Source organism: Lepisosteus oculatus, unplaced genomic scaffold, assembly GCF_040954835.1.
Source record: "Lepisosteus oculatus isolate fLepOcu1 unplaced genomic scaffold, fLepOcu1.hap2 HAP2_SCAFFOLD_39, whole genome shotgun sequence".
NCBI lineage: Eukaryota > Metazoa > Chordata > Actinopteri > Semionotiformes > Lepisosteidae > Lepisosteus > Lepisosteus oculatus.
The window spans coordinates 2,975,363-2,998,081 of record NW_027167923.1 but is presented as its reverse complement, the minus strand read 5'-3'; positions in this window follow the sequence as shown (position 1 = coordinate 2,998,081).

The window sequence follows — 22,719 nt, the reverse complement described above, 5'->3', positions numbered from 1 at the left end:
TAGGCTAAACCAGACAGACTTCTCAAATTCTCAAATATTATCAAATCTTGTTGGTGCAGAGGTGGTGGAGCCCTATACCAACAGACTCACAGCTGAAATTGCTGTGAAAAGGGCTTCTACCAAATATTAACATGTGGGTGAAAATGTATACAATTGTAATATTTCCTTTTTTCCCATTGAAAGTATAACATATGTGGTGTGAGAAAGAGGTCCTCATTTAATTGCATGAAACTCTGGCACTGGCGCAACAAACTGAACAAAGTTCAAGGGGGTATACGCTTTCTGTAGACACTTTATTTCCTCTTTTTCCATACTCTAAGAAATGATTTGGGAAACCTGTGGGACACTGGAGGTCATTATACATGAGCCTCTTTCTGCACCTTTTAAGCCATTGAAACCTAGTTGCCTTGTTACAAGGTCTAATATTACAGTAGGTGTGGTTTCCGTCTCCTAATTTCTGAGAATGATCAAATTGGGGAATAAATTGTAAGGAATACCACTCTTGCACTTCTAAGAAAAGACTATCTCAAATGAAACTCGCTATAGAAAGACATCTTGTTGAAAAATTCTTTATTTTTTGTAATTTCTAAAGAAAAAACATTCATCAAGTCCTTTACAAATGTTTTGTTTGTGACTTTCTCTGTTGTTCCCTTTCACACTCAACTGAACTATGTGTTATGTCTTGTAAACGTAATCAAACATTTCACTTAGGTGTGTGGGTTAACACAAACCCATATTGTATGAAACATTCAGTTTTTCATTCAAGTTTTTTCTAACAATTGCATCCATGCTAGGACTACAGTAAACAACACGTTTTACTAAAGTAAATGAAATTGTTCATTAAACAAGACACATTGTTTTAAATGTATGCAATACGATGACACTAAAAACAACACTGAAACTTTTCATTGAAATACTGTACGAGATTGTGCATATTCAATGGATTTCTCCTGGTGCTTTCTTTCATCAGTCTTTTCATATTCTTGTTCTCTACTCAGGTGTCTCCTGTTCCTTTGGTGATGTCTACTGTACACACATGGTATCATACACTTGAGCAAAGTGTGATACCACCGTTTGTTCTTCTCCTAAATTAAAGATGAACATTGACAAAAGTCAGAAGCACTCTTTTCTTTGACAGACGAACAAAACAATGCAAGAATAACCATACTCTCTGTTCCTTACTCATTTCTACCTACCTGTTTGACCACTTTGTCTGCTTCAGTCAGGACAGGGTGCTGGGGCTGACTCTGAGCAATCTGAGAAGAGCTCGCTGTGATCTTCTCCCCTACAGTGGCTACTGTACTCTGTTTGAAATCCAGGTTTCGCCTCCGGTAAGTTCCTCGGTCCTTTTTGGGACTTGAAAGGGTAGAATCATTTTGTGACTACATTTCATTGTCATGCACTGATATGTTCTGGTTTGTGTTCGATTACTGCAGGCGTTCAAGTGCTTTCTTTTTGTTCTAGATTGGCAGTGTTTGAGATGGTAGGAACTTGTCGTTTTCTCAACTTATTTTCTCTATGAGACTCTGAATGCTCTGTAAACATACTATTTTAGCAATTCTTAGAAATCTGAAAGCAGTGTTACCTGTATCATTTTTTGTCTTGGTAATAGTATTGCAGCTCCAACATCAGCACTTAAATAATGGTTTGTGATGTTACTTGTCCTTGGAGTATACTCCTGAGAAGTCAAGAGAAATCTTACGTAAGCATTAATTATGTTTCACTTTTGAAAGCAAAGTACGTGTCAAGTACTTTGAAGGCATTTGTTGATACTTTTAAGCACTTTCGTTGATTATTATTATCCTTCAATTAGTTATTACAAGTCCAACATTCTCTACATGATCTCACTCCATATTCAGAATGTGGGAATACAGTTGTTTTAAGGAAATACCACTGAATAGATAGTAGCTGCACTCTACAAAGATGAATTTGCTAATTAATCAGTCAGGGACACAGCTTATACTTCAGTAGTCTTAGATCATTTAATGATGATTATTGTAGTTTATAACTAGAAAAATCCCCATATCCTGTTCATTGCCCCTTTTTCAGTCATGTGAATTGAATTATGCCTGAAGTGGTTAATTCTCACCTTGACATCTCATAGAACAACTGAATCTCTACCAAGGGTGAATGTGTCCTTCCTCTTAATGTCTAAGTCGTCTTGTCTTGTCGTCTGTGAAGGCAACAGCCCTCTTCCCTGGGATAGAACTAGATGATATTTAGACACGTTATTTGACTTCTCCATCGCTCACATTGATGTGGATATGATTGTAATGCTCCGTTTTGTGGGCTTCCCAAGAAAACAATAAATCCCTTACTACTTGTTCGAAATGCAGTAGCTCAGATCCTAACAAAGTTATTTCTCCAATGTTCAGGAGGATATCGCCATAATAAAGGCATGCTTGTCATATGCTAAAAGAATAGCTTATAACAGGAAAGGCAAAGTCTGTTTTTTTTAAAAAGCTCCTTTAAAGCCTGTGCCCCAGAAGGTCCATTTATGTTGAGCTGTGAAAGTGCTTTACAGTAAAAACCTTGTGTAAATGGTTAAAAGCAATGATCCAGGGACCAAAGGTGATTCAGGAGCCTAGAACCAATATTTGTGTGCTCGGTGCAGTCGGATGTTGAAATTTGTTCCCCGTTTTTGAAAACGTCCCACTGTATGCTGTTCCTTTTATTTACAATAAGAATCTAGGAACCTCTAGAAGAAATCAACTGCAAAGTGACATGACTGAGAGCCTCTTGAGTCCTGCAGATACAGGGTACCTCATAATTTAAATGAAATCAAATGTGTACTGTACGTGTAAAACTGAAGCTGACCTAACAACCATCCCCTTTTCTGCAGAGCGTGTTTAATTGTACTGTTTCAGCACATCAGTTTTTTTTTTTATTTTTTAAATAAAGCCTTAAGACAATTAGGAGGTACTGGTATTCACAAGGTAGAAGGTGGTGTTTTCAGAGGCCTAAAGGGAAACTGTTATACCTAATGATTAAATACTTGATGAGACATTTTTTTACTGCATTGTTTATGTATGATCTGTGTATCTCAGCTGAAAAGCTGAGATAAAATAAGATGTTTGCATCTAAATAACTGGACATCAAATAGCAGACCTTATGAGCAATACTGTGTGTATTTATATAAAATATTTATAGCTCCTCTGGAAAGTTGTTGGGGGAAAAAAACCTTACTCGCACCAAACAAATTAATACAGATGCAGCCATTCAAAATGCGCGGGCGATACCGCATTATTTTCCAGTACGCTGTACGCAATCTACCGCAAGCTACCGGTAAATACCGCGAGTTACCGTAAATTCTCCTATAATACGACAAGCAAAATAATAGTATCCGGAATTTCCGCAAGGTGGAGCTAATAAAGCTCAACCTCTCATGTTTGAGCTGTCGCCATCAAAGCCTTTAACGAAGATATTACTAATAGTATTAATAATGAATGACCTTGGACAAGCTGTAAGTGTAAACTCAAAGTATTGCCCTGGTCCACATTCTTTTTTTCATTGACCGTCTTTGTAAAAGACGCATTTTTTTCCAGTCATGCAAACTACAGTAATTTTTGAAAATCGATTCAACATGCCTTTCACATGCTCATAAAAGAGATTGATTTAGGAACATAAACATATTACCGTATGCAAACTGTACTGTATACAGTATGTATATGTATATTTAATGTCTTAACTGTGCCCGTTTAAGTATTGAATTTTTATATGGAATTTTACAACTGAAGGGAAATCTTAGTGCCTGAGCATAAAAAGAATAGGAGCATACTGCAACGCGTGTGAAGGCCATAAACGATATTAATTTTGGAACATAAACATACAGTATATGGCTGGTCTCGGTACTTTAAAGAAAACATACACGAAACATGGTTTCATTATGACCAGAATCGGTCTTGAGATATTTTTAACTTGATTTATAGTTTTTGAGAAGTATGTCTTAACACCGATACTACAGTACGTAAATACTGCTCACGTATATGTATATGTTTATAGGTTTATATTATGCATTTCATACGGTCAAATTAGTGATAGTGAAAACTTAAGATTTTTAAGGAAATGGTCATTTTTCAATCGAGTCTATGTTTCCCAGAATTTGAGACAGAGAGGTCAATCTCTGCAATCCGAGCTGAGGGCATTTCTTGGAATGGAAAGGTAAGAGCAACGTGTTCTTTGATATTCTCTTAAGACTCTTCGCCAGATTTTACGATGAAAAATGTAAATAATAATAACAAACATTATTTTATATAGTGCCTTGAAAGGTGGCTTCTTTACAGAATGACAGAACCAACTACAATAAATAATACACAAGATATGCATGATGACAATACACAGTTAGAGGAGACAGTAGATGGTCATTGTCAGTGTATTCTGAAGGTAGTTTTCCAATTTTTTGGAACAGGGTAAAAGAGGCCACCTCTACTAGAATCTTTGTCCTAACCAAAAATGTAACAAAGTATAATAATAATATTAAAAAGAATAATAATAAACTTTATTTATAGAGCACCTTTCATACAAATAGTGCTTTGGTGCTTTAAAAAGCAAGCGTAAAAATTAAATATTAAAATTGAGAGATATACTTTCAGTTGTAAAGGAAAATACAGCAATACAGTAAAGCAACATACATGTCAATTAAATAAATACAAATTAGGAAAGTCGTAATAAAATAAGAACAATTAAAGAGAACTAAAAAAAGAAACAGAAATAGAAAGAACAAAGAACCAATTTAACTAAAAGCAACATTTTCAAATGTTTTTTAAAACAATGTACCGAGCTTGACTGCCTAATAAAAAGTGGAAGTGAGTTTCATAATTTAGAAGCATAAAAACAAAAAGCAGCCTCTCCACTCTTTCTGCATTTCACATGTGGTATTTGCAGTAGGCCAGTATGTGCAGATCTCAGGTCACGTATAGGAACATATGAAGACAGACACTCAGTAAGGTACAGACGTGCTAGGTCGCTTAAAGCTTTAAAAAACAAGTGTGAGCAATGGAGAAGTCAAATTAACGTGTCTAAATATCATCTAGTTCTATCCCAGGGAAGAGGGCTCTTGCCTACACAGACGACAAGACACAAAACGCTCAACTGTGCAAAACACGCATAAGGACATCAGTCAGGAGGAACAAGGTAAAGTGTTTTTACTTCTTCACCATGGTCATGTAGTTTCACTCCAAGCACTGTCATATGAAATAACTGTGGAAACGACTTCCCCAACATTTTGGGTTGTTGCATTTTGCTTCAATGAATTTTAACCTTTTCTTTTAGACATTAAGAGGAAGGACACATTCACCCTTGGTAGAGATTCAGTTGTTCTATGAGATGTCAAGGTGAGAATTAACCACTTCAGGCATAAGTCAATCCACATGACTGAAAAAGGGGCAATGAACAGGATATGGGGATTTTGCTAATTATAAAGTACAATAATCATCATTACATGATCTAAGACTACTGAAGTATAAGCCGTGTCCCTGACTGATTAATTAGCAAATTCATCTTTGTAGAGTGCAGCTACTATCTATTCAGTGGCATTTCCTTAAAACAACTGTATTCCCACATTCTGAATATGGAGTGAGATCATGTAAGAATGTTGGACTTGTAATAACTAATTGAAGGATAATAATAATCAACGAAAGTGCTTAAAAGTATCAACAAATGCCTTCAAAGTACTTGACACGTACTTTGCTTTCAAAAGTGAAACATAATTAATGCTTACGTAAGATTTCTCTTGACTTCTCAGGAGTATACTAACTCCAAGGACAAGTAACATCACAAACCATTATTTAAGTGCTGATGTTGGAGCTGCAATACTACTACCAAGACAAAAAATGATACAGGTAACACTGCTTTCAGATTTCTAAGAATTGCTAAAATAGTATGTTTACAGAGCATTCAGAGTCTCATAGAGAAAATAAGTTGAGAATATGACAAGTTCCTACCATCTCAAACACTGCCAATCTAGAACAAAAAGAAAGTACTTGAACGCCTGCAGTAATCGAACACAAACCAGAACATATCAGTGCATGACAATGAAATGTAGTCACAAAATGATTCTACCCTTTCAAGTCCCAAAAAGGACCGAGGAACTTACCGGAGGCGATACCTGGATTTCAAACAGAGTACAATGTAGCCACTGTAGGGGAGAAGATCACAGAGAGCTCTTCTCAGATTGCTCAGAGTCAGCCCCAGCACCCTGTCCTGACTGAAGCAGACAAAGTGGTCAAACAGGTAGGTAGAAATGAGTAAGGAACAGAGAGTATGGTTATTCTTGCATTGTTTGTTCGTCTGTCAAAGAAAAGAGTGCTTCTGACTTTTGTCAATGTTCATCTTTATTTTAGGAGAAGAACAAACGGTGGTATCACACTTTGCTCAAGTGTATGATGCCATGTGTGTACAGCAGACATCACCAAAGGAACAGGAGACACCTGAGTAGAGAACAAGAATATGAAAAGACTGATGAAAAAAAGCACCAGGAGAAATCCATTGAATATGCACAATCTCGTACAGTATTTCAATAAAAAGTTTCAGTGTTGTTTTTAGTGTCGTCGTATTGCATACATTTAAAACAATGTGTCTTGTTTAATGAACAATTTCATTTACTTTCGTAAAAAGTGTTGTTTACTGTAGTCCTAGCATGGATGCAATTGTTAGAAAAAACGGGAATGAAAAACTGAATGTTTCATACAATATGGGTTTGTGTTAACCCACACACCTAAGTGAAATGTTTGATTACGTTTACAAGACATAACACATAGTTCAGTTGAGTGTGAAAGGGAACAACAGAGAAAGTCACAAACAAAACATTTGTGAAGGACTTGATGAATGTTTTTTCTTTAGAAATTACAAAAAATAAAGAATTTTTCAACAAGATGTCTTTCTATAGCGAGTTTCATTTGAGATAGTCTTTTCTTAGAAGTGCAAGAGTGGTATTCCCTACAACTTATTCCCCAATTTGATCATTCTCAGAAATTAGGAGACGGAAACCACACCTACTGTAATATTAGACCTTGTAACAAGGCAACTAGGTTTCAATGGCTTAAAAGGTGCAGAAAGAGGCTCATGTATAATGACCTCCAGTGTCCCACAGGTTTCCCAAATCATTTCTTAGAGTATGGAAAAAGAGGAAATAAAGTGTTTACAGAAAGCGTATACCCCCTTGAACTTTGATCAGTTTGTTGCGCCAGTGCCAGAGTTTCATGCAATTAAATGAGGACCTCTTTCTCACACCACATATGTTATACTTTCAATGGGAAATAAGGAAATATTACAATTGTATACATTTTCACCCACATGTTAATATTTTGTAGAAGCCCCTTTCACAGCAATTTCAGCTGTGAGTCTGTTGGTAATGGGCTCCACCACCTCTGCACCAACAAGATTTGATAATATTTGAGAATTTCAGAAGTCTGTCTGGTTTAGCTGAAGAATCAGCTAAGGTAAGTTTCAGGAAGAGCATCTGATTTCTTTCAATAAAGCAGAACAGAGAAAAAACACACAATACAAAATCATGAGAATTTGTATCCATATGACACTTTGACTCGAATACTTTTATCAGACCTACACAGAGTATATACTATACACACTTTTTCAGCCCAGGTTTATACATTTGATACATTTGGAACTGCCACTTGTAGGTGTTTTTGTGTTTTAGCTCAACACTGTGAAACCTGTAGTTACAAACATGGAGGATGAAGACATGAAGACATATATTGTACCTCTGACCGGCCTACCTTCAAAGAGGTGAAAGATGAAACTTTTCCTTTATCGTCAACTCAGTGAATGTCTTTAAACTTTCGAAAACTGTAGCAAAGAATAAGTAAAAAAAAATATTTTCATTGGACCCACAGAAAAGTCAAAGTTGTCCATAGAAATGCCCGTCTAAATCAGAAATCTACAGCACAAAGGCAGTGGCCTTCCGGGACATAAAAATGAAATCAGACTTAACTCAGAAGAATTGCCCTTGGTCACGGACATCTTGCTATCAGTCACTACAAAGATGTTTTCTCTCGTGCCATGGCTTGCCTGACTTGCTTCTTCAGCTGGATGGCTTCTGGTCGCTGGTCAGGATCGACAGCCAGCATGCTCTGGAGCAGTGTCCTTAGCTCCATGCTTATGGCTCTATTTACTTTCAGGGGGATGTGGAACTGCAGCCAGGGGTTCTCACGCAGGGCCTCTCCAACAGGCCCTGACAGACATATGCTCCTGTATCGGAAACACACTTTAGTTCAATTCTAAAATATTTCTCATAGGACTGAAGGAACCTTTGCCTGTTAAGAGTTAACAATTAGGTCCTCAAGAACTGTTTTACGGTTTTCCACACTCCTGGCTGGCCAAGGTCTCTTTAAGGTCTCTTAAGTGGAGGTGTAACTCATGTATCCTACATGTGATTTAGCAACATGAAAGGGAATAGCTTCTTATCGGATTATGGTCTTGGTTAACTGCCTAAGGCTGACCTAAGTGCCTAACTTTCTGACTTTCTTTATACCTTATATGTTAAGAAGCTTCTTCTGACCAATCAGAAATGTATGCTTTATGTATGAACATTTTGCTCATCTAAGTGAGTGAGAGACAAGGTTAACAGAAATTAGCCACGGCAGTAAATGACAGCATATTTTTTCGTTCTTAAATGGTCTCTACCTGGCACACCTGCAGTGCAAACTGACACACACTGTTTAGAGAAACAGCTACTCTATTACTAATATTAATGAAACATTTCTTATTCTATGGAACAAAAACAAACAGTAAAACTAAAACACAGATCTCTTAGCTTCCTATTTCATGAACCAGATGACTGAATGACCAAGCCTAACTAATAGCCAGAACCCCAGTTAACCCTCCGTAACACAAAGTTTAACCACACGACAGGAACTCTTTCAAACTGAGTGAAAATCATAAATGGATCCATAACTTTACATCAATTTACTATGTTGTGCCAATACCTGCATTTACATTTAAAACGAATGATGTCATAGAACCAGCATCACACCAGTTCCAGGTGTCTCCAAGGAGACAACAGAACTTCAGTTGTGTTTGCTAAAATACACACTTTGAAACATACTGTAACACTTAGTTAAGATGTCTGGTTTAGTTGAAGAATCGGCTAAGGTAAGTTTCAGGGTTTAATGGTGGGATGGCACCTGTGCTTTTTTCCCCCAACCGCTAGAATATGATTCGCACCAAACCCAAAAGAAATACTGCACAGTTCAGGAACTTCATCAACCTAGCAACTGTAAAATAAGCTTACAAACAACTGAATTGAAATGCCAAAAAGTTCAGAGAAAGGCACAAACTATGTTTACTTGGGGTTTCCAAAATTAAAGCTAACTAAAACTGTAATGATAAACAATCATGCTGCCAATGGACAGAGAAATATCATGTTTTTTGAATAATGTATTATTTGTTATATAGGAACCCAGTATAAGGGAATCCCTTGCGATCCTGTCTGCAGAGATAAAGGTAAGTATTTTTTTCTCTTTAGCTCTGTCACTCCAAGAAATATAATGAATATAAATATATTTGCCAATCTTTTCATAGTAATCCAAACAACTCTGCGTGTATCTGACATTTGTAATATTTATCTACCGCAGTATAACTCTTCTGGCAAGGCGATTGCTATTGTACCTTGAAAGAAAACTGATTGGAAATGTCATGTACTCTATGGTTTCTATTGATGTCAAGTGGCAAATGTTGACTGGTGATGTTATGTGAATCTTAGGAAATGGTCATTTTTCAATCGAGTCTATGTTTCTCAGAATTTGAGACAGAGAGGTCAATCTCTGCAATCCGAGCTGAGGGCATTTCTTGGAATGGAAAGGTAAGAGCAACGTGTTCTTTGATATTCTCTTAAGACTCTTCGCCAGATTTTACGATGAAAAATGTAAATAATAATAACAAACATTATTTTATATAGTGCCTTGAAAGGTGGCTTCTTTACAGAATGACAGAACCAGCTACAATAAATAATACACAAGATATGCATGATGACAATACACAGTTAGAGGAGACAGTAGATGGTCATTGTCAGTGTATTCTGAAGGTAGTTTTCCAATTTTTTGGAACAGGGTAAAAGAGGCCACCTCTACTAGAATCTTTGTCCTAACCAAAAATGTAACAAAGTATAATAATAATATTAAAAAGAATAATAATAAACTTTATTTATAGAGCACCTTTCATACAAATAGTGCTTTGGTGCTTTAAAAAGCAAGCGTAAAAATAAAATATTAAAATTGAGAGATATACTTTCAGTTGTAAAGGAAAATACAGCAATAAAAAGTGGAAGTGAGTTTCATAATTTAGAAGCATAAAAACAAAAAGCAGCCTCTCCACTCTTTCTGCATTTCACATGTGGTATTTGCAGTAGGCCAGTATGTGCAGATCTCAGGTCACGTATAGGAACATATGAAGACAGACATTCAGTAAGGTACAGACGTGCTAGGTCGCTTAAAGCTTTAAAAACAAGTAAAAGAACTTTCAAATTTATCCTAGATAATACAGGTGACCGGTGAAGTTTTTTCAAAACAGGAATGATATTCTCTTTCTTGTATTTGTTAGGATCTGTGCTACTGCATTTCGAACAAGTAGTAAGGGATTTATTGTTTTCTTGGGAAGCCCACAAAACCGAGCATTATAATCATATCCACATCAATGTGAGCAATGGAGAAGTCAAATTAACGTGTCTAAATATCATCTAGTTCTATCCCAGGGAAGAGGGCTGTTGCCTACACAGACGACAAGACACAAAACGCTCAACTGTGCAAAACACGCATAAGGACATCAGTCAGGAGGAACAAGGTAAAGTGTTTTTACTTCTTCACCATGGTCATGTAGTTTCACTCCAAGCACTGTCATATGAAATAACTGTGGAAACGACATCCCCAACATTTTGGGTTGTTGCATTTTGCTTCAATGAATTTTAACCTTTTCTTTTAGACATTAAGAGGAAGGACACATTCACCCTTGGTAGAGATTCAGTTGTTCTATGAGATGTCAAGGTGAGAATTAACCACTTCAGGCATAAGTCAATCCACATGACTGAAAAAGGGGCAATGAACAGGATATGGGGATTTTGCTAGTTATAAAGTACAATAATCATCATTACATGATCTAAGACTACTGAAGCATAAGCTGTGTCCCTGACTGATTAATTAGCAAATTCATCTTTGTAGAGTGCAGCTACTATCTATTCAGTGGCATTTCCTTAAAACAACTGTATTCACACATTCTGAATATGGAGTGAGATCATGTAAGAATGTTGGACTTGTAATAACTAATTGAAGGATAATAATAATCAACGAAAGTGCTTAAAAGTATCAACAAATGCCTTCAAAGTACTTGACACGTACTTTGCTTTCAAAAGTGAAACATAATTAATGCTTACGTAAGATTTCTCTTGACTTCTCAGGAGTATACTAACTCCAAGGACAAGTAACATCACAAACCGTTATTTAAGTGCTGATGTTGGAGCTGCAATACTACTACCAAGACAAAAAATGATACAGGTAACACTGCTTTCAGATTTCTAAGAATTGCTAAAATAGTATGTTTACAGAGCATTCAGAGTCTCAGAGAAAATAAGTTGAGAATATGACAAGTTCCTACCATCTTAAACACTGCCAATCTAGAACAAAAAGAAAGTACTTGAACGCCTGCAGTAATCGAACACAAACCAGAACATATCAGTGCATGACAATGAAATGTAGTCACAAAATGATTCTACCCTTTCAAGTCCCAAAAAAGACCGAGGAACTTACCGGAGGCGATACCTGGATTTCAAACAGAGTACAATGTAGCCACTGTAGGGGAGAAGATCACAGAGAGCTCTTCTCAGATTGCTCAGAGTCAGCCCCAGCACCCTGTCCTGACTGAAGCAGACAAAGTGGTCAAACAGGTAGGTAGAAATGAGTAAGGAACAGAGAGTATGGTTATTCTTGCATTGTTTGTTCGTCTGTCAAAGAAAAGAGTGCTTCTGACTTTTGTCAATGTTCATCTTTATTTTAGGAGAAGAACAAACGGTGGTATCACACTTTGCTCAAGTGTATGATGCCATGTGTGTACAGCAGACATCACCAAAGGAACAGGAGACACCTGAGTAGAGAACAAGAATATGAAAAGACTGATGAAAAAAAGCACCAGGAGAAATCCATTGAATATGCACAATCTCGTACAGTATTTCAATAAAAAGTTTCAGTGTTGTTTTTAGTGTCGTCGTATTGCATACATTTAAAACAATTTGTCTTGTTTAATGAACAATTTCATTTACTTTCGTAAAAAGTGTTGTTTACTGTAGTCCTAGCATGGATGCAATTGTTAGAAAAAACAGGAATGAAAAACTGAATGTTTCATACAATCTGGGTTTGTGTTAACCCACACACCTAAGTGAAATGTTTGATTACGTTTACAAGACATAACACATAGTTCAGTTGAGTGTGAAAGGGAACAACAGAGAAAGTCACAAACAAAACATTTGTGAAGGACTTGATGAATGTTTTTTCTTTAGAAATTACAAAAAATAAAGAATTTTTCAACTAGATGTCTTTCTATAGCGAGTTTCATTTGAGATAGTCTTTTCTTAGAAGTGCAAGAGTGGTATTCCCTACAACTTATTCCCCAATTTGATCATTCTCAGAAATTAGGAGATGGAAACCACACCTACTGTAATATTAGACCTTGTAACAAGGCAACTAGGTTTCAATGGCTTAAAAGGTGCAGAAAGAGGCTCATGTATAATGACCTCCAGTGTCCCACAGGTTTCCCAAATCATTTCTTAGAGTATGGAAAAAGAGGAAATAAAGTGTCTACAGAAAGCGTATACCCCCTTGAACTTTGATCAGTTTGTTGCGCCAGTGCCAGAGTTTCATGCAATTAAATGAGGACCTCTTTCTCACACCACATATGTTATACTTTCAATGGGAAAAAAGGAAATATTACAATTGTATACATTTTCACCCACATGTTAATATTTGGTAGAAGCCCTTTTCACAGCAATTTCAGCTGTGAGTCTGTTGGTAATGGGCTCCACCACCTCTGCACCAACAAGATTTGATAATATTTGAGAATTTCAGAAGTCTGTCTGGTTTAGCTGAAGAATCAGCTAAGGTAAGTTTCAGGAAGAGCATCTGATTTCTTTCAATAAAGCAGAACAGAGAAAAAACACACAATACAAAATCATGAGAATTTGTATCCATATGACACTTTGACTCGAATACTTTTATCAGACCTACACAGAGTATATACTGTACACACTTTTTCAGCCCAGGTTTATACATTTGATACATTTGGAACTGCCACTTGTAGGTGTTTTTGTGTCTTAGCTCAACACTGTGAAACCTGTAGTTACAAACATGGAGGATGAAGACATGAAGACATATATTGTACCTCTGACCGGCCTACCTTCAAAGAGGTGAAAGATGAAACTTTTCCTTTATCGTCAACTCAGTGAATGTCTTTAAACTTTCGAAAACTGTAGCAAAGAATAAGTAAAAAAAAATATTTTCATTGGACCCACAGAAAAGTCAAAGTTGTCCATAGAAATGCCCGTCTAAATCAGAAATCTACAGCACAAAGGCAGTGGCCTTTCGGGACATAAAAATGAAATCAGACTTAACTCAGAAGAATTGCCTTTGGTCACGGACATCTTGCTATCAGTAACTACAAAGATGTTTTCTCTCGTGCCATGGCTTGCCTGACTTGCTTCTTCAGCTGGATGGCTTCTGGTCGCTGGTCAGGATCGACAGCCAGCATGCTCTGGAGCAGTGTCCTTAGCTCCATGCTTATGGCTCTATTTACTTTCAGGGGGATGTGGAACTGCAGCCAGGGGTTCTCACGCAGGGCCTCTCCAACAGGCCCTGACAGACATATGCTCCTGTATTGGAAACACACTTTAGTTCAATTCTAAAATATTTCTCATAGGACTGAAGGAACCTTTGCCTGTTAAGAGTTAACAATTAGATCCTCAAGAACTGTTTTACGGTTTTCCACACTCCTGGCTGGCCAAGGTCTCTTTAAGGTCTCTTAAGTGGAGGTGTAACTCATGTATCCTACATGTGATTTAGCAACATGAAAGGGAATAGCTTCTTATCGGATTATGGTCTTGGTTAACTGCCTAAGGCTGACCTAAGTGCCTAACTTTCTGACTTTCTTTATACCTTATATGTTAAGAAGCTTCTTCTGACCAATCAGAAATGTATGCTTTATGTATGAACATTTTGCTCATCTAAGTGAGTGAGAGACAAGGTTAACAGAAATTAGCCACGGCAGTAAATGACAGCATATTTTTTCGTTCTTAAATGGTCTCTACCTGGCACACCTGCAGTGCAAACTGACACACACTGTTTAGAGAAACAGCTACTCTATTACTAATATTAATGAAACATTTCTTATTCTATGGAACAAAAACAAACAGTAAAACTAAAACACAGATCTCTTAGCTTCCTATTTCATGAACCAGATGACTGAATGACCAAGCCTAACTAACAGCCAGAACCCCAGCTAACCCTCCGTAACACAAAGTTTAACCACACGACAGGAACTCTTTCAAACTGAGTGAAAATCATAAATGGATCCATAACTTTACATCAATTTACTATGTTGTGCCAATACCTGCATTTACATTTAAAACGAATGATGTCATAGAACCAGCATCACACCAGTTCCAGGTGTCTCCAAGGAGACAACAGAACTTCAGTTGTGTTTGCTAAAATACACACTTTGAAACATACTGTAACACTTAGTTAACATGTCTGGTTTAGTTGAAGAATCGGCTAAGGTAAGTTTCAGGGTTTAATGGTGGGATGGCACCTGTGCTTTTTTCCCCCAACCGCTAGAATATGATTCGCACCAAACCCAAAAGAAATACTGCACAGTTCAGGAACTTCATCAACCTAGCAACTGTAAAATAAGCTTACAAATAACTGAATTGAAATGCCAAAAAGTTCAGAGAAAGGCACAAACTATGTTTACTTGGGGTTTCCAAAATTAAAGCTAACTAAAACTGTAATGATAAACAATCATGCTGCCAATGGACAGAGAAATATCATGTTTTTTGAATAATGTATTATTTGTTATATAGGAACCCAGTATAAGGGAATCCCTTGCGATCCTGTCTGCAGAGATAAAGGTAAGTATTTTTTTCTCTTTAGCTCTGTCACTCCAAGAAATATAATGAACATATATATATTATATATATGTATATATATATATTATATATTTGACAATCTTTTCATAGTAATCCAAACAACTCTGCGTGTATCTGACATTTGTAATATTTATCTACCGCAGTATAACTCTTCTGGCAAGGCGATTGCTATTGTACCTTGAAAGAAAACTGATTGGAAATGTCATGTACTCTATGGTTTCTATTGATGTCAAGTGGCAAATGTTGACTGGTGATGTTATGTGAATCTTAGGAAATGGTCATTTTTCAATCGAGTCTATGTTTCTCAGAATTTGAGACAGAGAGGTCAATCTCTGCAATCCGAGCTGAGGGCATTTCTTGGAATGGAAAGGTAAGAGCAACGTGTTCTTTGATATTCTCTTAAGACTCTTCGCCAGATTTTACGATGAAAAATGTAAATAATAATAACAAACATTATTTTATATAGTGCCTTGAAAGGTGGCTTCTTTACAGAATGACAGAACCAACTACAATAAATAATACACAAGATATGCATGATGACAATACACAGTTAGAGGAGACAGTAGATGGTCATTGTCAGTGTATTCTGAAGGTAGTTTTCCAATTTCTTGGAACAGGGTAAAAGAGGCCACCTCTACTAGAATCTTTGTCCTAACCAAAAATGTAACAAAGTATAATAATAATATTAAAAATAATAATAATAAACTTTATTTATAGAGCACCTTTCATACAAATAGTGCTTTGGTGCTTTAAAAAGCAAGCGTAAAAATAAAATATTAAAATTGAGAGATATACTTTCAGTTGTAAAGGAAAATACAGCAATAAAAAGTGGAAGTGAGTTTCATAATTTAGAAGCATAAAAACAAAAAGCAGCCTCTCCACTCTTTCTGCATTTCACATGTGGTATTTGCAGTAGGCCAGTATGTGCAGATCTCAGGTCACGTATAGGAACATATGAAGACAGACATTCAGTAAGGTACAGACGTGCTAGGTCGCTTAAAGCTTTAAAAACAAGTAAAAGAACTTTCAAATTTATCCTAGATAATACAGGTGACCGGTGAAGTTTTTTCAAAACAGGAATGATATTCTCTTTCTTGTATTTGTTAGGATCTGTGCTACTGCATTTCGAACAAGTAGTAAGGGATTTATTGTTTTCTTGGGAAGCCCACAAAACCGAGTATTATAATCATATCCACATCAATGTGAGCAATGGAGAAGTCAAATTAACGTGTCTAAATATCATCTAGTTCTATCCCAGGGAAGAGGGCTGTTGCCTACACAGACGACAAGACACAAAACGCTCAACTGTGCAAAACACGCATAAGGACATCAGTCAGGAGGAACAAGGTAAAGTGTTTTTACTTCTTCACCATGGTCATGTAGTTTCACTCCAAGCACTGTCATATGAAATAACTGTGGAAACGACATCCCCAACATTTTGGGTTGTTGCATTTTGCTTCAATGAATTTTAACCTTTTCTTTTAGACATTAAGAGGAAGGACACATTCACCCTTGGTAGAGATTCAGTTGTTCTATGAGATGTCAAGGTGAGAATTAACCACTTCAGGCATAAGTCAATCCACATGACTGAAAAAGGGGCAATGAACAGGATATGGGGATTTTGCTAGTTATAAAGTACAATAATCATCATTACATGATCTAAGACTACTGAAGTATAAGCTGTGTCCCTGACTGATTAATTAGCAAATTCATCTTTGTAGAGTGCAGCTACTATCTATTCAGTGGCATTTCCTTAAAACAACTGTATTCCCACATTCTGAATATGGAGTGAGATCATGTAAGAATGTTGGACTTGTAATAACTAATTGAAGGATAATAATAATCAACGAAAGTGCTTAAAAGTATCAACAAATGCCTTCAAAGTACTTGACACGTACTTTGCTTTCAAAAGTGAAACATAATTAATGCTTACGTAAGATTTCTCTTGACTTCTCAGGAGTATACTAACTCCAAGGACAAGTAACATCACAAACCATTATTTAAGTGCTGATGTTGGAGCTGCAATACTACTACCAAGACAAAAAATGATACAGGTAACACTGCTTTCAGATTTCTAAGAATTGCTAAAATAGTATGTTTACAGAGCATTCAGAGTCTCATAGAGAAAATAAGTTGAGAATATGACAAGTTCCTACCATCTCAAGCACTGCCAATCTAGAACAAAAAGAAAGTACTTGAACGCCTGCAGTAATCGAACACAAACCAGAACATATCAGTGCATGACAATGAAATGTAGTCACAAAATGATTCTACCCTTTCAAGTCCCAAAAAGGACCGAGGAACTTACCGGAGGCGATACCTGGATTTCAAACAGAGTACAATGTAGCCACTGTAGGGGAGAAGATCACAGAGAGCTCTTCTCAGATTGCTCAGAGTCAGCCCCAGCACCCTGTCCTGACTGAAGCAGACAAAGTGGTCAAACAGGTAGGTAGAAATGAGTAAGGAACAGAGAGTATGGTTATTCTTGCATTGTTTGTTCGTCTGTCAAAGAGAAGAGTGCTTCTGACTTTTGTCAATGTTCATCTTTATTTTAGGAGAAGAACAAACGGTGGTATCACACTTTGCTCAAGTGTATGATGCCATGTGTGTACAGCAGACATCACCAAAGGAACAGGAGACACCTGAGTAGAGAACAAGAATATGAAAAGACTGATGAAAAAAAGCACCAGGAGAAATCCATTGAATATGCACATTCTCGTACAGTATTTCAATAAAAAGTTTCAGTGTTGTTTTTAGTGTCGTCGTATTGCATACATTTAAAACAATTTGTCTTGTTTAATGAACAATTTAATTTACTTTCGTAAAAAGTGTTGTTTACTGTAGTCCTAGCATGGATGCAATTGTTAGAAAAAACGGGAATGAAAAACTGAATGTTTCATACAATATGGGTTTGTGTTAACCCACACACCTAAGTGAAATGTTTGATTACGTTTACAAGACATAACACATAGTTCAGTTGAGTGTGAAAGGGAACAACAGAGAAAGTCACAAACAAAACATTTGTGAAGGACTTGATGAATGTTTTTTCTTTAGAAATTACAAAAAATAAAGAATTTTTCAACAAGATGTCTTTCTATAGCGAGTTTTATTTGAGATAGTCTTCTCTTAGAAGTGCAAAAGTGGTATTCCCTACAATTTATTCCCCAATTTGATCATTCTCAGAAATTAGGAGACGGAAACCACACCTACTGTAATATTAGACCTTGTAACAAGGCAACTAGGTTTCAATGGCTTAAAAGGTGCAGAAAGAGGCTCATGTATAATGACCTCCAGTGTCCCACAGGTTTCCCAAATCATTTCTTAGAGTATGGAAAAAGAGGAAATAAAGTGTCTACAGAAAGCGTAAACCCCCTTGAACTTTGATCAGTTTGTTGCGCCAGTGCCAGAGTTTCATGCAATTTAATGAGGACCTTTTTCTCACACCACATATGTTATACTTTCAATGGGAAAAAAGGAAATATTACAATTGTATACATTTTCACCCACATGTTAATATTTGGTAGAAGCCCTTTTCACAGCAATTTCAGCTGTGAGTCTGTTGGTAACGGGCTCCACCACCTCTGCACCAACAAGATTTGATAATATTTGAGAATTTCAGAAGTCTGTCTGGTTTAGCTGAAGAATCAGCTAAGGTAAGTTTCAGGAAGAGCATCTGATTTCTTTCAATAAAGCAGAACAGAGAAAAAACACACAATACAAAATCATGAGAATTTGTATCCATATGACACTTTGACTCGAATACTTTTATCAGACCTACACAGAGTATATACTGTACACACTTTTTCAGCCCAGGTTTATACATTTGATACATTTGGAACTGCCACTTGTAGGTGTTTTTATGTCTTAGCTCAACACTGTGAAACCTGTAGTTACAAACATGGAGGATGAAGACATGAAGACATATATTGTACCTCTGACCGGCCTACCTTCGAAGAGGTGAAAGATGAAACTTTTCCTTTATCGTCAACTCAGTGAATGTCTTTAAACTTTCGAAAACTGTAGCAAAGAATAAGTAAAAAAAAATATTTTCATTGGACCCACAGAAAAGTCAAAGTTGTCCATAGAAATGCCCGTCTAAATCAGAAATCTACAGCACAAAGGCAGTGGCCTTTCGGGACATAAAAATGAAATCAGACTTAGCTCAGAAGAATTGCCCTTAGTCACGGACATCTTGCTATCAGTCACTACAAAGATGTTTTCTCTCGTGCCATGGCTAGCCTGACTTGCTTCTTCAGCTGGATGGCTTCTGGTCGCTGGTCAGGATCGACAGCCAGCATGTCCTGGAGCAGTGTCCTTAGCTCCATGCTTATGGCTCTATTTACTTTCAGAGGGATGTGGAACTGCAGCCAGGGGTTCTCATGCAGGGCCTCTCCAACAGGCCCTGACAGACATATGCTCCTGTATCGGAAACACACTTTAGTTCAATTCTAAAATATTTCTCATAGGACTGAAGGAACCTTTGCCTGTTAAGAGTTAACAATTAGGTCCTCAAGAACTGTTTTACGGTTTTCCACACTCCTGGCTGGCCAAGGTCTCTTTAAGGTCTCTTAAGTGGAGGTGTAACTCATGTATCCTACATGTGATTTAGCAACATGAAAGGGAATAGCTTCTTATCGGATTATGGTCTTGGTTAACTGCCTAAGGCTGACCTAAGTGCCTAACTTTCTGACTTTCTTTATACCTTATATGTTAAGAAGCTCTTCTGACCAATCAGAAATGTATGCTTTATGTATGAACATTTTGCTCATCAAAGTGAGTGAGAGACAAGGTTAACAGAATTTAGCCACGGCAGTAAATGACAGCATATTTTTTCGTTCTTAAATGGTCTCTACCTGGCACACCTGCAGTGCAAACTGACACACACTGTTTAGAGAAACAGCTACTCTATTACTAATATTAATGAAACATTTCTTATTCTATGGAACAAAAACAAACAGTAAAACTAAAACACAGATCTCTTAGCTTCCTATTTCATGAACCAGATGACTGAATGACCAAGCCTAACTAATAGCCAGAACCCCAGTTAACCCTCCGTAACACAAACACAAAGTTTAACCACACGACAGGAACTCTTTCAAACTGAGTGAAAATCATAAATGGATCCATAACTTTACATCAATTTACTATGTTGTGCCAATACCTGCATTTACATTTAGAACGAATGATGTCATAGAACCAGCATCACACCAGTTCCAGGTGTCTCCAAGGAGACAACAGAACTTCAGTTGTGTTTGCTAAAATACACACTTTGAAACATACTGTAACACTTAGTTAACATGTCTGGTTTAGTTGAAGAATCGGCTAAGGTAAGTTTCAGGGTTCAATGGTGGGATGGCACCTGTGCTTTTTTCCCCCAACCGCTAGAATATGATTCGCACCAAACCCAAAAGAAATACTGCACAGTTCAGGAACTTCATCAACCTAGCAACTGTAAAATAAGCTTACAAACAACTGAATTGAAATGCCAAAAAGTTCAGAGAAAGGCACAAACTATGTTTACTTGGGGTTTCCAAAATTAAAGCTAACTAAAACTGTAATGATAAACAATCATGCTGCCAATGGACAGAGAAATATCATGTTTTTTGAATAATGTATTATTTGTTATATAGGAACCCAGTATAAGGGAATCCCTTGCGATCCTGTCTGCAGAGATAAAGGTAAGTATTTTTTTCTCTTTAGCTCTGTCACTCCAAGAAATATAATGAACATAAATATATTTGACAATCTTTTCATAGTAATCCAAACAACTCTGCGTGTATCTGACATTTGTAATATTTATCTACCGCAGTATAACTCTTCTGGCAAGGCGATTGCTATTGTACCTTGAAAGAAAACTGATTGGAAATGTCATGTACTCTATGGTTTCTATTGATGTCAAGTGGCAAATGTTGACTGGTGATGTTATGTGAATCTTAGGAAATGGTCATTTTTCAATCGAGTCTATGTTTCTCAGAATTTGAGACAGAGAGGTCAATCTCTGCAATCCGAGCTGAGGGCATTTCTTGGAATGGAAAGGTAAGAGCAACGTGTTCTTTGATATTCTCTTAAGACTCTTCGCCAGATTTTACGATGAAAAATGTAAATAATAATAACAAACATTATTTTATATAGTGCCTTGAAAGGTGGCTTCTTTACAGAATGACAGAACCAACTACAATAAATAATACATAAGATATGCATGATGACAATACACAGTTAGAGGAGACAGTAGATGGTCATTGTCAGTGTATTCTGAAGGTAGTTTTCCAATTTCTTGGAACAGGGTAAAAGAGGCCACCTCTACTAGAATCTTTGTCCTAACCAAAAATGTAACAAAGTATAATAATAATATTAAAAAGAATAATAATAAACTTTATTTATAGAGCACCTTTCATACAAATAGTGCTTTGGTGCTTTAAAAAGCAAGCGTAAAAATAAAATATTAAAATTGAGAGATATACTTTCAGTTGTAAAGGAAAATACAGCAATACAGTAAAGCAACATACGTCAATTAAATAAATACAAATTAGGAAAGTCGTAATAAAATAAGAACAATTAAAGAGAACTAAAAAAAGAAACAGAAATAGAAAGAACAAAGAACCACTTTAACTAAAAGCAACATTTTCAAATGTTTTTTAAAACAATGTACCGAGCTTGACTGCCTAATAAAAAGTGGAAGTGAGTTTCATAATTTAGAAGCATAAAAACAAAAAGCAGCCTCTCCACTCTTTCTGCATTTCACATGTGGTATTTGCAGTAGGCCAGTATGTGCAGATCTCAGGTCACGTATAGGAACATATGAAGACAGACATTCAGTAAGGTACAGACGTGCTAGGTCGCTTAAAGCTTTAAAAACAAGTAAAAGAACTTTCAAATTTATCCTAGATAATACAGGTGACCGGTGAAGTTTTTTCAAAACAGGAATGATATTCTCTTTCTTGTATTTGTTAGGATCTGTGCTACTGCATTTCGAACAAGTAGTAAGGGATTTATTGTTTTCTTGGGAAGCCCACAAAACCGAGCATTATAATCATATCCACATCAATGTGAGCAATGGAGAAGTCAAATTAACGTGTCTAAATATCATCTAGTTCTATCCCAGGGAAGAGGGCTGTTGCCTACACAGACGACAAGACACAAAACGCTCAACTGTGCAAAACACGCATAAGGACATCAGTCAGGAGGAACAAGGTAAAGTGTTTTTACTTCTTCACCATGGTCATGTAGTTTCACTCCAAGCACTGTCATATGAAATAACTGTGGAAACGACTTCCCCAACATTTTGGGTTGTTGCATTTTGCTTCAATGAATTTTAACCTTTTCTTTTAGACATTAAGAGGAAGGACACATTCACCCTTGGTAGAGATTCAGTTGTTCTATGAGATGTCAAGGTGAGAATTAACCACTTCAGGCATAAGTCAATCCACATGACTGAAAAAGGGGCAATGAACAGGATATGGGGATTTTGCTAGTTATAAAGTACAATAATCATCATTACATGATCTAAGAATACTGATGTATAAGCTGTGTCCCTGACTGATTAATTAGCAAATTCATCTTTGTAGAGTGCAGCTACTATCTAT